Source organism: Nerophis ophidion, unplaced genomic scaffold (genome assembly GCF_033978795.1).
Source record: "Nerophis ophidion isolate RoL-2023_Sa unplaced genomic scaffold, RoL_Noph_v1.0 HiC_scaffold_142, whole genome shotgun sequence".
Classification (NCBI taxonomy): Eukaryota; Metazoa; Chordata; class Actinopteri; order Syngnathiformes; family Syngnathidae; genus Nerophis; species Nerophis ophidion.
The window spans coordinates 17,501-27,500 of NW_026907064.1; positions in this window are offsets into that span (position 1 = coordinate 17,501).

The following is a 10,000-nucleotide window of genomic DNA, read 5'->3' on the forward strand; positions in this document are numbered from 1 at the left end:
AGAAAAATGAAAAAAGTCCCTCTATTTAATGGAAGTCAGCAACAAAAAGCTGCAAATATGACAGAGTATCTAGGAGGGTGTCGCTTCCAGAAGGCCCACCCGCCGTCAGCAACAAAAAGCTGGCTAACCCTAACCCTAACCCTAACCCTAATCCCAACCCTAACCCTAACCCTAACCCTAGGTGTCCAGGCGGGGGTCCCTTCCAGGAGGCCCCCCGGCCTTGGATCACCAGCCGGGTCGATAAGTCAAAAGTAGTCCCTCTATTTGATGGAAGTCAGAGGAAAAAAGCTGGAAATATGACAAGGTGTTCCGGAGGGAGTCCCTTCAAGAACGCCCCGCTAACCCTAACCCTAATCCCAACCCTAACCCTAACCCTAACCCTAAGTGTCCAGGCGGGTGTCCATTCCAGAAGGCCCACCCGCCTTGGATCACATTCCGGTTAAGAAACATGAAAAAAGTCCCTCTATTGAATGGAAGTCAGCACAAAAAAGCTGAAAATATGACAAAGTGTCAAGGAGGGTGTCGCTTCCAGAAGGCCCGCCCGCCTTGGATCGACACCCGGCTAAGAAACATGAAAAAAGTCCCTCTATTTAATGGAAGTCAGAGGGAAAAAAAGCTGGAATTTTTCTAAGTGTCAAAGTCGGGATTTTTTCTAAGTGTCAACTTTTGGAGTACCAACCCTTCCAAAACAAAGTCGGGATTTTTTCTAAGTGTCAACTTTTGGAGTACCAACCCTTCCAAAACAAAGTCGGGATTTTTTCTAAGTGTCAACTTTTGGAGTACCAACCCTTCCAAAACAAAGTCGGGATTTTTTCTAAGTGTCAACTTTTGGAGTACCAACACTTCCAAAACAAAGTCGGGATTTTTTCTAAGTGTCAACTTTTCGCGTACCAACCCTTCCAAAATAAAGTCGGGATTTTTTCTAAGTGTCAACTTTTAAAAGTCGGGATTTTTTCTAAGTGTCCACTTTTGCTGTACCATGCCCTCCAGGGTCATAGAAGCCCCAGAGTGAGACCTAAACAACCGGGCCGAGTGATGTCATTTGGGGCCCTATTTTGAGTCATTTTGTGGGATTTCGGTGACGCCGAGGAGCGAAGCAGGTGTTCCGGGAGGGGGGTGCCTGTCCATTTAAGAAGGCCGGCTTGCCGTGGATCTACACCCGGGTAGGGAATTCAAAATAGGTCCCTCTATTTGCTGGAAGTCAGCACAAAATATAGCTGTACATTTGCCCAAGGCTCTAAAGAGGGAAAGGCAACTTTAAGCCTGAAAAGGAAAGCGGGGATTTGGAGCCCTCCGGTGGACTTCCGCCGCCGCTGCACCCTTAGCTGGAAGTCAGTGCCAAAAAAAAAAAAAGAAGCTGCGAATAGTGTCCATGTGCCTGTCCCTTTAGGAAAGCCGGCTTGCCGTGGATCTCCACCCGGGTGGGGAATTCCAAATAGGTCCCTCTATTTGATGGAAGTCAGCAACAAAAAGCTGGAATTTTTCTAAGTGTCAAGGAGGGTGTCACTTCCAGAAGGCCCACCATTCTTGGATCGACACCCGGTTAAGAAAAATGAAAAAAGTCCCTCTATTTGATGGAAGTCAGCAACAAAAAGCTGGATTTTTTCTAAGTGTCAAGGAGGGTGTCGCTTCCAGAAGGCCCACCTGCCTTGGATCACCACCCGGTTAAGAAAAATGAAAAAAGTCCCTCTAGTTAATGGAAGTCAGCAACAAAAAGCTGGAATTTTTCTAAGTGTCAAGGAGGGTGTCGCTTCCAGAAGGCCCACCTGCCTTGGATCACCACCCGGTTAAGAAAAATGAAAAAAGTCCCTCTAGTTAATGGAAGTCAGCAACAAAAAGCTGGATTTTTTCTAAGTGTCAAGGAGGGTGTCGCTTCCAGAAGGCCCACCTGCCTTGGATCGACACCCGGTTAAGAAAAATGAAAAAAGTCCCTCTATTTGATGGAAGTCAGCAACAAAAAGCTGGATTTTTTCTAAGTGTCAAGGAGGGTGTCGCTTCCAGAAGGCCCACCTGCCTTGGATCACCACCCGGTTAAGAAAAATGAAAAAAGTCCCTCTAGTTAATGGAAGTCAGCAACAAAAAGCTGGATTTTTTCTAAGTGTCAAGGAGGGTGTCGCTTCCAGAAGGCCCACCTGCCTTGGATCGACACCCGGTTAAGAAAAATGAAAAAAGTCCCTCTATTTGATGGAAGTCAGCAACAAAAAGCTGGATTTTTTCTAAGTGTCAAGGAGGGTGTCGCTTCCAGAAGGCCCACCTGCCTTGGATCACCACCCGGTTAAGAAAAATGAAAAAAGTCCCTCTAGTTAATGGAAGTCAGCAACAAAAAGCTGGAATTTTTCTAAGTGTCAAGGAGGGTGTCGCTTCCAGAAGGCCCACCTGCCTTGGATCGACACCCGGTTAAGAAAAATGAAAAAAGTCCCTCTATTTGATGGAAGTCAGCAACAAAAAGCTGGATTTTTTCTAAGTGTCAAGGAGGGTGTCGCTTCCAGAAGGCCCACCTGCCTTGGATCACCACCCGGTTAAGAAAAATGAAAAAAGTCCCTCTAGTTAATGGAAGTCAGCAACAAAAAGCTGGAATTTTTCTAAGTGTCAAGGAGGGTGTCGCTTCCAGAAGGCCCACCTGCCTTGGATCGACACCCGGTTAAGAAACATGGAAAAAGTCCCTCTATTTGATGGAAGTCAGCAACAAAAAGCTGGATTTTTTCTAAGTGTCAAGGAGGGTGTCGCTTCCAGAAGGCCCACCCGCCTTGGATCGACACCCGGTTAAGAAACATGGAAAAAGTCCCTCTATTTGATGGAAGTCAGCAACAAAAAGCTGGATTTTTTCTAAGTGTAAAAGTTGGGATTTTTTCTAAGTGTCAACTTTTGGTGTACCAACCCTTCCAAAATAAAGTCGGGATTTTTTCTAAGTGTCAACTTTTGGTGTACCAACCCTTCCAAAATAAAGTCGGGATTTTTTCTAAGTGTCAACTTTTGGTGTACCAACCCTTCCAAAATAAAGTCGGGATTTTTTCTAAGTGTCAACTTTTGGTGTACCAACACTTCCAAAATAAAGTGGGGATTTTTTCTAAGTGTCAACTTATATAGTCGGGATTTTTTCTAAGTGTCAACTTATAAAGTGGGGATTTTTTTCCAAGTGTCAACCTGTAAAGTGGGGATTTTTTTCCCAAGTGTCCACTTTTGGTTCACCATGCCTTCCAGAGTCAAAGAAGCCCCCGAGTGAGACCCAAAAAACCGGACCGAGTGATGTCATTTGGGGTCCTATTTTCAGTCATTTTGTGGGATTTCGGTGACGCCGAGGAGGGAAGCAGGTGTCAAGGGACAGGGGGGGTGCCTGTCCCTTTAAGAAGGCCGGCTTGCCGTGGATCTACACCCGGGTAGGGAATTCAAAACAGGTCCCTCTATTTGCTGGAAGTCAGCACAAAAAAGCTGGAAATATGACAGGGGAAAAAAAAAAAGAAGAAGCTGCAATGATGGCAGAGTGTCCATGTGCCTGTCCCTTTAAGAAGGCCGGCTTGCCGTGGATCTCCACCCGGGTGGGGAATTCCAAATAGGTCCCTCTATTTGCTGGAAGTGCCCCCCCAAAAAGCTGTCCATTTCCCCAAGTTTTTAAGGAGGGAAAAGCCACTTTAAGCCTAAAAAGGAAAGCGGGGATTTGGAGCCCTCCGGTGGACTTCCGCCGCCGCTGCACCCTTAGAAGAAAAAGCTGCACTTATGGCAGAGTGTCCATGTGCCTGTGCCTTTAGGAAGGCCGGCTTGCCGTGGTTCTGCACCAGGGTAGGGAATTCAAAATAGGTCCCTCTATCTGCTGGAAGTCAGCACAAAAAAAAGCTGGAAATATGACAGAGTGTCAACTTTTAGTGTAATAGACCTGCGAAAGTCAAAGTCGGGATTTTTTCTAAGTGTCCACTTTTGGTGTACCAACCTTTCCAAAATAAAGTGGGGATTTTTTCTAAGTGTCCACTTTTGGTGTACCAACCTTTCCAAAATAAAGTGGGGATTTTTTCTAAGTGTCAACTTATAAAGTCGGGATTTTTTCTAAGTGTCAACTTATAAAGTGGGGATTTTTTCTAAGTGTCAACTTATAAAGTGGGGATTTTTTCCAAGTGTCAACTTATAAAGTGGGGATTTTTTCCAAGTGTCAACTTATATAGTCGGGATTTTTTTTCAAAGTGTCAACTTGTAAAGTGGGGATTTTTTCCAAGTGTCTACTTTTGGTTCACCATGCCTTCCAGAGTCAAAGAAGCCCCCGAGTGAGACCCAAAGAACCGGACCGAGTGATGTCATTTGGGGCCCTATTTTGAGTCATTTTGTGGGATTTCGGTGACGCCGAGGAGGGAAGCAGGTGTCAAGGGACAGGGGGGTGCCTGTCCCTTTAAGAAGGCCGGCTTGCCGTGGATCTACACCCGGGTAGGGAATTCAAAACAGGTCCCTCTATTTGCTGGAAGTCAGCACGAAAAAAAGCTGGAAATATGACAGAGTGCCCCCCAAAAAAAAAGAAGCTGCAATGATGGCAGAGTGTCCATGTTGCTGTCCCTTTAGGAAGGCCGGCTCGCCGTGGATCTCCACCCGGGTGGGGAATTCCAAATAGGTCCCTCCATTTGCTGGAAGTGCCCCCCCCAAAAGCTGTCCATTTCCCCAAGTTTTTAAGGGAAACAAAAACCAGGGTTGGGGTTGGATGCATCACACTGTAAGTCTCGGCTGCAGCCAGAAGCAAGTATTAAAAAGGTAGACATCAACCATCATTTAAAAAGGGGAAAACAAATCCATTCATCAATAAATCATATCCAAATTAAAAAAAAGAGGCAGCTCAAAAGAGAGGGTGTGTGTCCAGCAGAAAATAGGCATGATAAACAAAGAGGGCTGGGGTTTGGAGGAGGGCAAAATGTCCCGCAGCCGGCCGCCCGAGTTCCGGGATGCCCAGCACGTCCATAACGCACCCCGCAAAGTCAAACTGGAAGTGGAGGGGAAAAAAGCTGGGAAAGAAGTTGAATGTCCTCAAAGTGTTCCAAAATCAGTCCCACGAGTCCCGCAGCTGGCCACCCGAGTCCAGGGAAGCCCGGCACCTCCGTAACAAGGCCCGCAAAGTCACACTGCAAGTGGGGGAGAAAAGCTGGCATAGTAGCCAAAAGTCCTCAAAGTGTTCAAAAATCAGTCCCCCACCAGCCCCGCAGCTGGCCACCCGAGTCCAGGGACGCCCGGCACAGCCGTAACGCACCCCGCAAAGTCAAACTGCAAGTGGGGGAGAAAAGCTGGGGGAAAATCCAAAAGTCCTCAAAGTTTTCAAAATCCGCACCCGGGACTGAGTCCAGCAAGTCCCCCCGGTCCCAAAAATGCCATTTTTTTCAAAAAATACCCAAAAAATGCGGGGGCCGGATTTCGGAACCGGCGTACCGCTTTCGGCCCGCGTGCCCTAGATTGGAGACCGATGTCAAAAATGGACGCCGGTCGGGTATTTTTTTCCTTGGGGTCTATAGAGAGTAAATCCGGAGGAAAATTGGCCTTACGAGCAAAGGGAGGGATTTTAGGGGGCATAACGTCGAGCCGCGTGCCTCCCGGGTCCCGGGGAAGAGAAAGTCCAGAAAACTCATAAAATCATGCCCAGCATGGAGATCCACAAGTCCCGCCGCAGGCCCGAGGCTTCCCGGGTCCCGGGAATGACCAAAAGACACCCAGGAGTGGACCATCGAAAGTGGGAGGGAAATGGAGGGAAAGTCGGGAAAAAGGTCCAAAATGGGTTGAAAATCATATGATCCCACCCAGGGTAGAGTTCCACAAGTCCCGCAGCGAGCTGCACGAGCCGCAGGAACACCGGGAATGACCAAAAGGCACCCAGAAGTGAACCAGCGAAAGTGGGGGAAAAATGGAGGAAAAGGAGGAAAAAGTACCAAATTGTTTAAAAATCCTACCCAGGATGGAGTTCCACAAGTCCCGCAGCGAGCTGCACGAGCCGCAGGAACACCGGGAATGACCAAAAGGCACCCAGAAGTGAACCAGCGAAAGTGGGGGAAAAATGGAGGAAAAGGAGGAAAAAGTACCAAATTGTTTAAAAATCCTACCCAGGATGGAGTTCCACAAGTCCCGCAGCGAGCTGCACGAGCCGCAGGAACACCGGGAATGACCAAAAGGCACCCAGAAGTGAACCAGCGAAAGTGGGGGAAAAATGGAGGAAAAGGAGGAAAAAGTACCAAATTGTTTAAAAATCCTACCCAGGATGGAGTTCCACAAGTCCCGCAGCGAGCTGCACGAGCCGCAGGAACACCGGGAATGACCAAAAGGCACCCAGAAGTGAACCAGCGAAAGTGGGGGAAAAATGGAGGAAAAGGAGGAAAAAGTACCAAATTGTTTAAAAATCCTACCCAGGATGGAGTTCCACGAGTCCCGCAGCGAGCTGCACGAGCCGCAGGAACACCGGGAATGACCAAAAGGCACCCAGAAGTGAACCATCAAAAGTGGGGGACAATTTGAGAAAAAGTTGGAAAAAGGTCCGAAATTGATTAAAAATCCTACCCAGGATGGAGTTCCAGAAGCCCCGCAGCGAGCTGCGCGAGCCGCAGGAACACCGGGAATGACCAAAAGGCACCCAGAAGTGAACCATCAAAAGTGGGGGACAATTTGAGAAAAAGTTGGAAAAAGGTCCGAAATTGATTAAAAATCCTACCCAGGATGGAGTTCCAGAAGCCCCGCAGCGAGCTGCACGAGCCGCAGGAACACCGGGAATGACCAAAAGGCACCCAGAAGTGAACCATCAAAAGTGGGGGACAATTTGAGAAAAAGTTGGAAAAAGGTCCGAAATTGATTAAAAATCCTACCCAGGATGGAGTTCCAGAAGTCCCGCAGCGAGCTGCACGAGCCGCAGGAACACCGGGAATGACCAAAAGGCACCCAGAAGTGAACCATCAAAAGTGGGGGACAATTTGAGAAAAAGTTGGAAAAAGGTCCGAAATTGATTAAAAATCCTACCCAGGATGGAGTTCCAGAAGTCCCGCAGCGAGCTGCACGAGCCGCGGGAACACCGGGAATGACCAAAAGGCACCCAGAAGTGAACCAGCGAAAGTGGGGGACAATTTGAGAAAAAGTTGGAAAAAGGTCCGAAATTGTTTAAAAATCCTACCCAGGATGGAGTTCCAGAAGTCCCGCAGCGAGCTGCACGAGCCGCAGGAACACCGGGAATGACCAAAAGGCACCCAGAAGTGAACCATCAAAAGTGGGGGACAATTTGAGAAAAAGTTGGAAAAAGGTCCGAAATTGTTTAAAAATCCTACCCAGGATGGAGTTCCAGAAGCCCCGCAGCGAGCTGCGCGAGCCGCAGGAACACCGGGAATGACCAAAAGGCACCCAGAAGTGAACCAGCGAAAGTGGGGGACAATTTGAGAAAAAGTTGGAAAAAGGTCCGAAATTGATTAAAAATCCTACCCAGGATGGAGTTCCAGAAGCCCCGCAGCGAGCTGCGCGAGCCGCAGGAACACCGGGAATGACCAAAAGGCACCCAGAAGTGAACCATCAAAAGTGGGGGACAATTTGAGAAAAAGTTGGAAAAAGGTCCGAAATTGTTTAAAAATCCTACCCAGGATGGAGTTCCAGAAGCCCCGCAGCGAGCTGCACGAGCCGCAGGAACACCGGGAATGACCAAAAGGCACCCAGAAGTGAACCATCAAAAGTGGGGGACAATTTGAGAAAAAGTTGGAAAAAGGTCCGAAATTGATTAAAAATCCTACCCAGGATGGAGTTCCAGAAGTCCCGCAGCGAGCTGCACGAGCCGCAGGAACACCGGGAATGACCAAAAGGCACCCAGAAGTGAACCATCAAAAGTGGGGGACAATTTGAGAAAAAGTTGGAAAAAGGTCCGAAATTGATTAAAAATCCTACCCAGGATGGAGTTCCAGAAGTCCCGCAGCGAGCTGCACGAGCCGCGGGAACACCGGGAATGACCAAAAGGCACCCAGAAGTGAACCAGCGAAAGTGGGGGACAATTTGAGAAAAAGTTGGAAAAAGGTCCGAAATTGTTTAAAAATCCTACCCAGGATGGAGTTCCAGAAGTCCCGCAGCGAGCTGCACGAGCCGCAGGAACACCGGGAATGACCAAAAGGCACCCAGAAGTGAACCATCAAAAGTGGGGGACAATTTGAGAAAAAGTTGGAAAAAGGTCCGAAATTGTTTAAAAATCCTACCCAGGATGGAGTTCCAGAAGCCCCGCAGCGAGCTGCGCGAGCTCCGGGACCCCCGGGAATGACCAAAAGATACCCAGGAGTGAACCAGCGAAAGTGGGGGACAATTTGAGGAAAAAGTTGGAAAAAGGTCCGAAATTGTTTAAAAATCCTACCCAGGATGGAGTTCCAGAAGTCCCGCAGCGAGCTGCACGAGCCGCAGGAACACCGGGAATGACCAAAAGGCACCCAGAAGTGAACCAGCGAAAGTGGGGGACAATTTGAGAAAAAGTTGGAAAAAGGTCCGAAATTGATTAAAAATCCTACCCAGGATGGAGTTCCAGAAGCCCCGCAGCGAGCTGCGCGAGCCGCAGGAACACCGGGAATGACCAAAAGGCACCCAGAAGTGAACCATCAAAAGTGGGGGACAATTTGAGAAAAAGTTGGAAAAAGGTCCGAAATTGTTTAAAAATCCTACCCAGGATGGAGTTCCAGAAGCCCCGCAGCGAGCTGCGCGAGCTCCGGGACCCCCGGGAATGACCAAAAGATACCCAGGAGTGAACCAGCGAAAGTGGGGGACAATTTGAGGAAAAAGTTGGAAAAAGGTCCGAAATTGTTTAAAAATCCTACCCAGGATGGAGTTCCAGAAGTCCCGCAGCGAGCTGCGCGAGCTCCGGGGCCCCCGGGAATGACCAAAAGATACCCAGGAGTGAACCAGCCCAAGTGGGGGACAAATGGAAGAAAAGCCGGGCCAAGTCCAAAAAAGTTGGATTTTTTGCCAAAGTGTCAACATGCGTGATTTTGTCAGAGTGTCCACTTTTGGGATTTTTTCTAAGTCCAACAACGAGAGAGGCCTGGCCTCCAGCCTGTCTAGCCTCTTCCATGAGACACTTAGAAAAAATCCCGTGCAAAAAAAGTGGATTTTTTCTAAGTCCAACAACGAGAGAGGCCTAAGTTCCAGCCTCCTTAGCCTCTTTCTTCCGTGGAGCAAAAGTTGGATTTTTTGCCTAAGTGTCAACATGCGTGATTTTGTCAGAGTGTCCACTTTTGGGATTTTTTCTAAGTCCAACAACGAGAGAGGCCTGGCCTCCAGCCTGTTTAGCCTCTTCCATGTGACACTTAGAAAAAATCCCGTGCAAAAAAAGTGGATTTTTTCTAAGTCCAACAACGAGAGAGGCCTAACTTCCAGCCTCCTTAGCCTCTTTCGTTCACATACTTAGAAAAAAATCCCAGCGCCAAGCCCAATGCATTTCAATGGGATTTATTTTTCGAGCCGGATTTTTTCTAAGTCCAACAACGAGAGAGGCTTGAGTTCTAGCCTACTTTAAGCCTCTTTCGATTTTCCCTGTTTTTACCAGGTCTACCAAAACACCCCCATCACGTTAGTAGGTGCGCCAGGCTTAGACAGGCCGAATTGGCAGGAAATGTGTCCGAGTCAAAGTGAGCTATTTTGGGACTCAAAAGTTGGATTTTCCCCCTCTTTTCGATGGTTCTTTTTTCGAATGGTTCTTCCAGGCTCTGAGGACAGGGGCTCACGCGGACATGCGTGGCCGCCTAGGGGGCGCTATCTCGGACACATTTAGGGACATGGACACCCTGGAAGAACAAACATAAAAATTTTTTCGACCTGATTTCAGACCAGCCTCTTTCTTAAGGACTTCCAGGACTCGAGCGACAGGGGCTCGGTCCTGAGTGCGCGCCCGGCCAGGGGGCGCTATCCCGGACACATTTCGGGACATTTAAACCATGGATGGACAAACATAAAAATTTTTTCGACCTGATTTCAGACCAGCCTCTTTCTTAAGGACTTCCAGGACTCGAGCGACAGGGGCTCGGTCCTGAGTGCGCGCCCG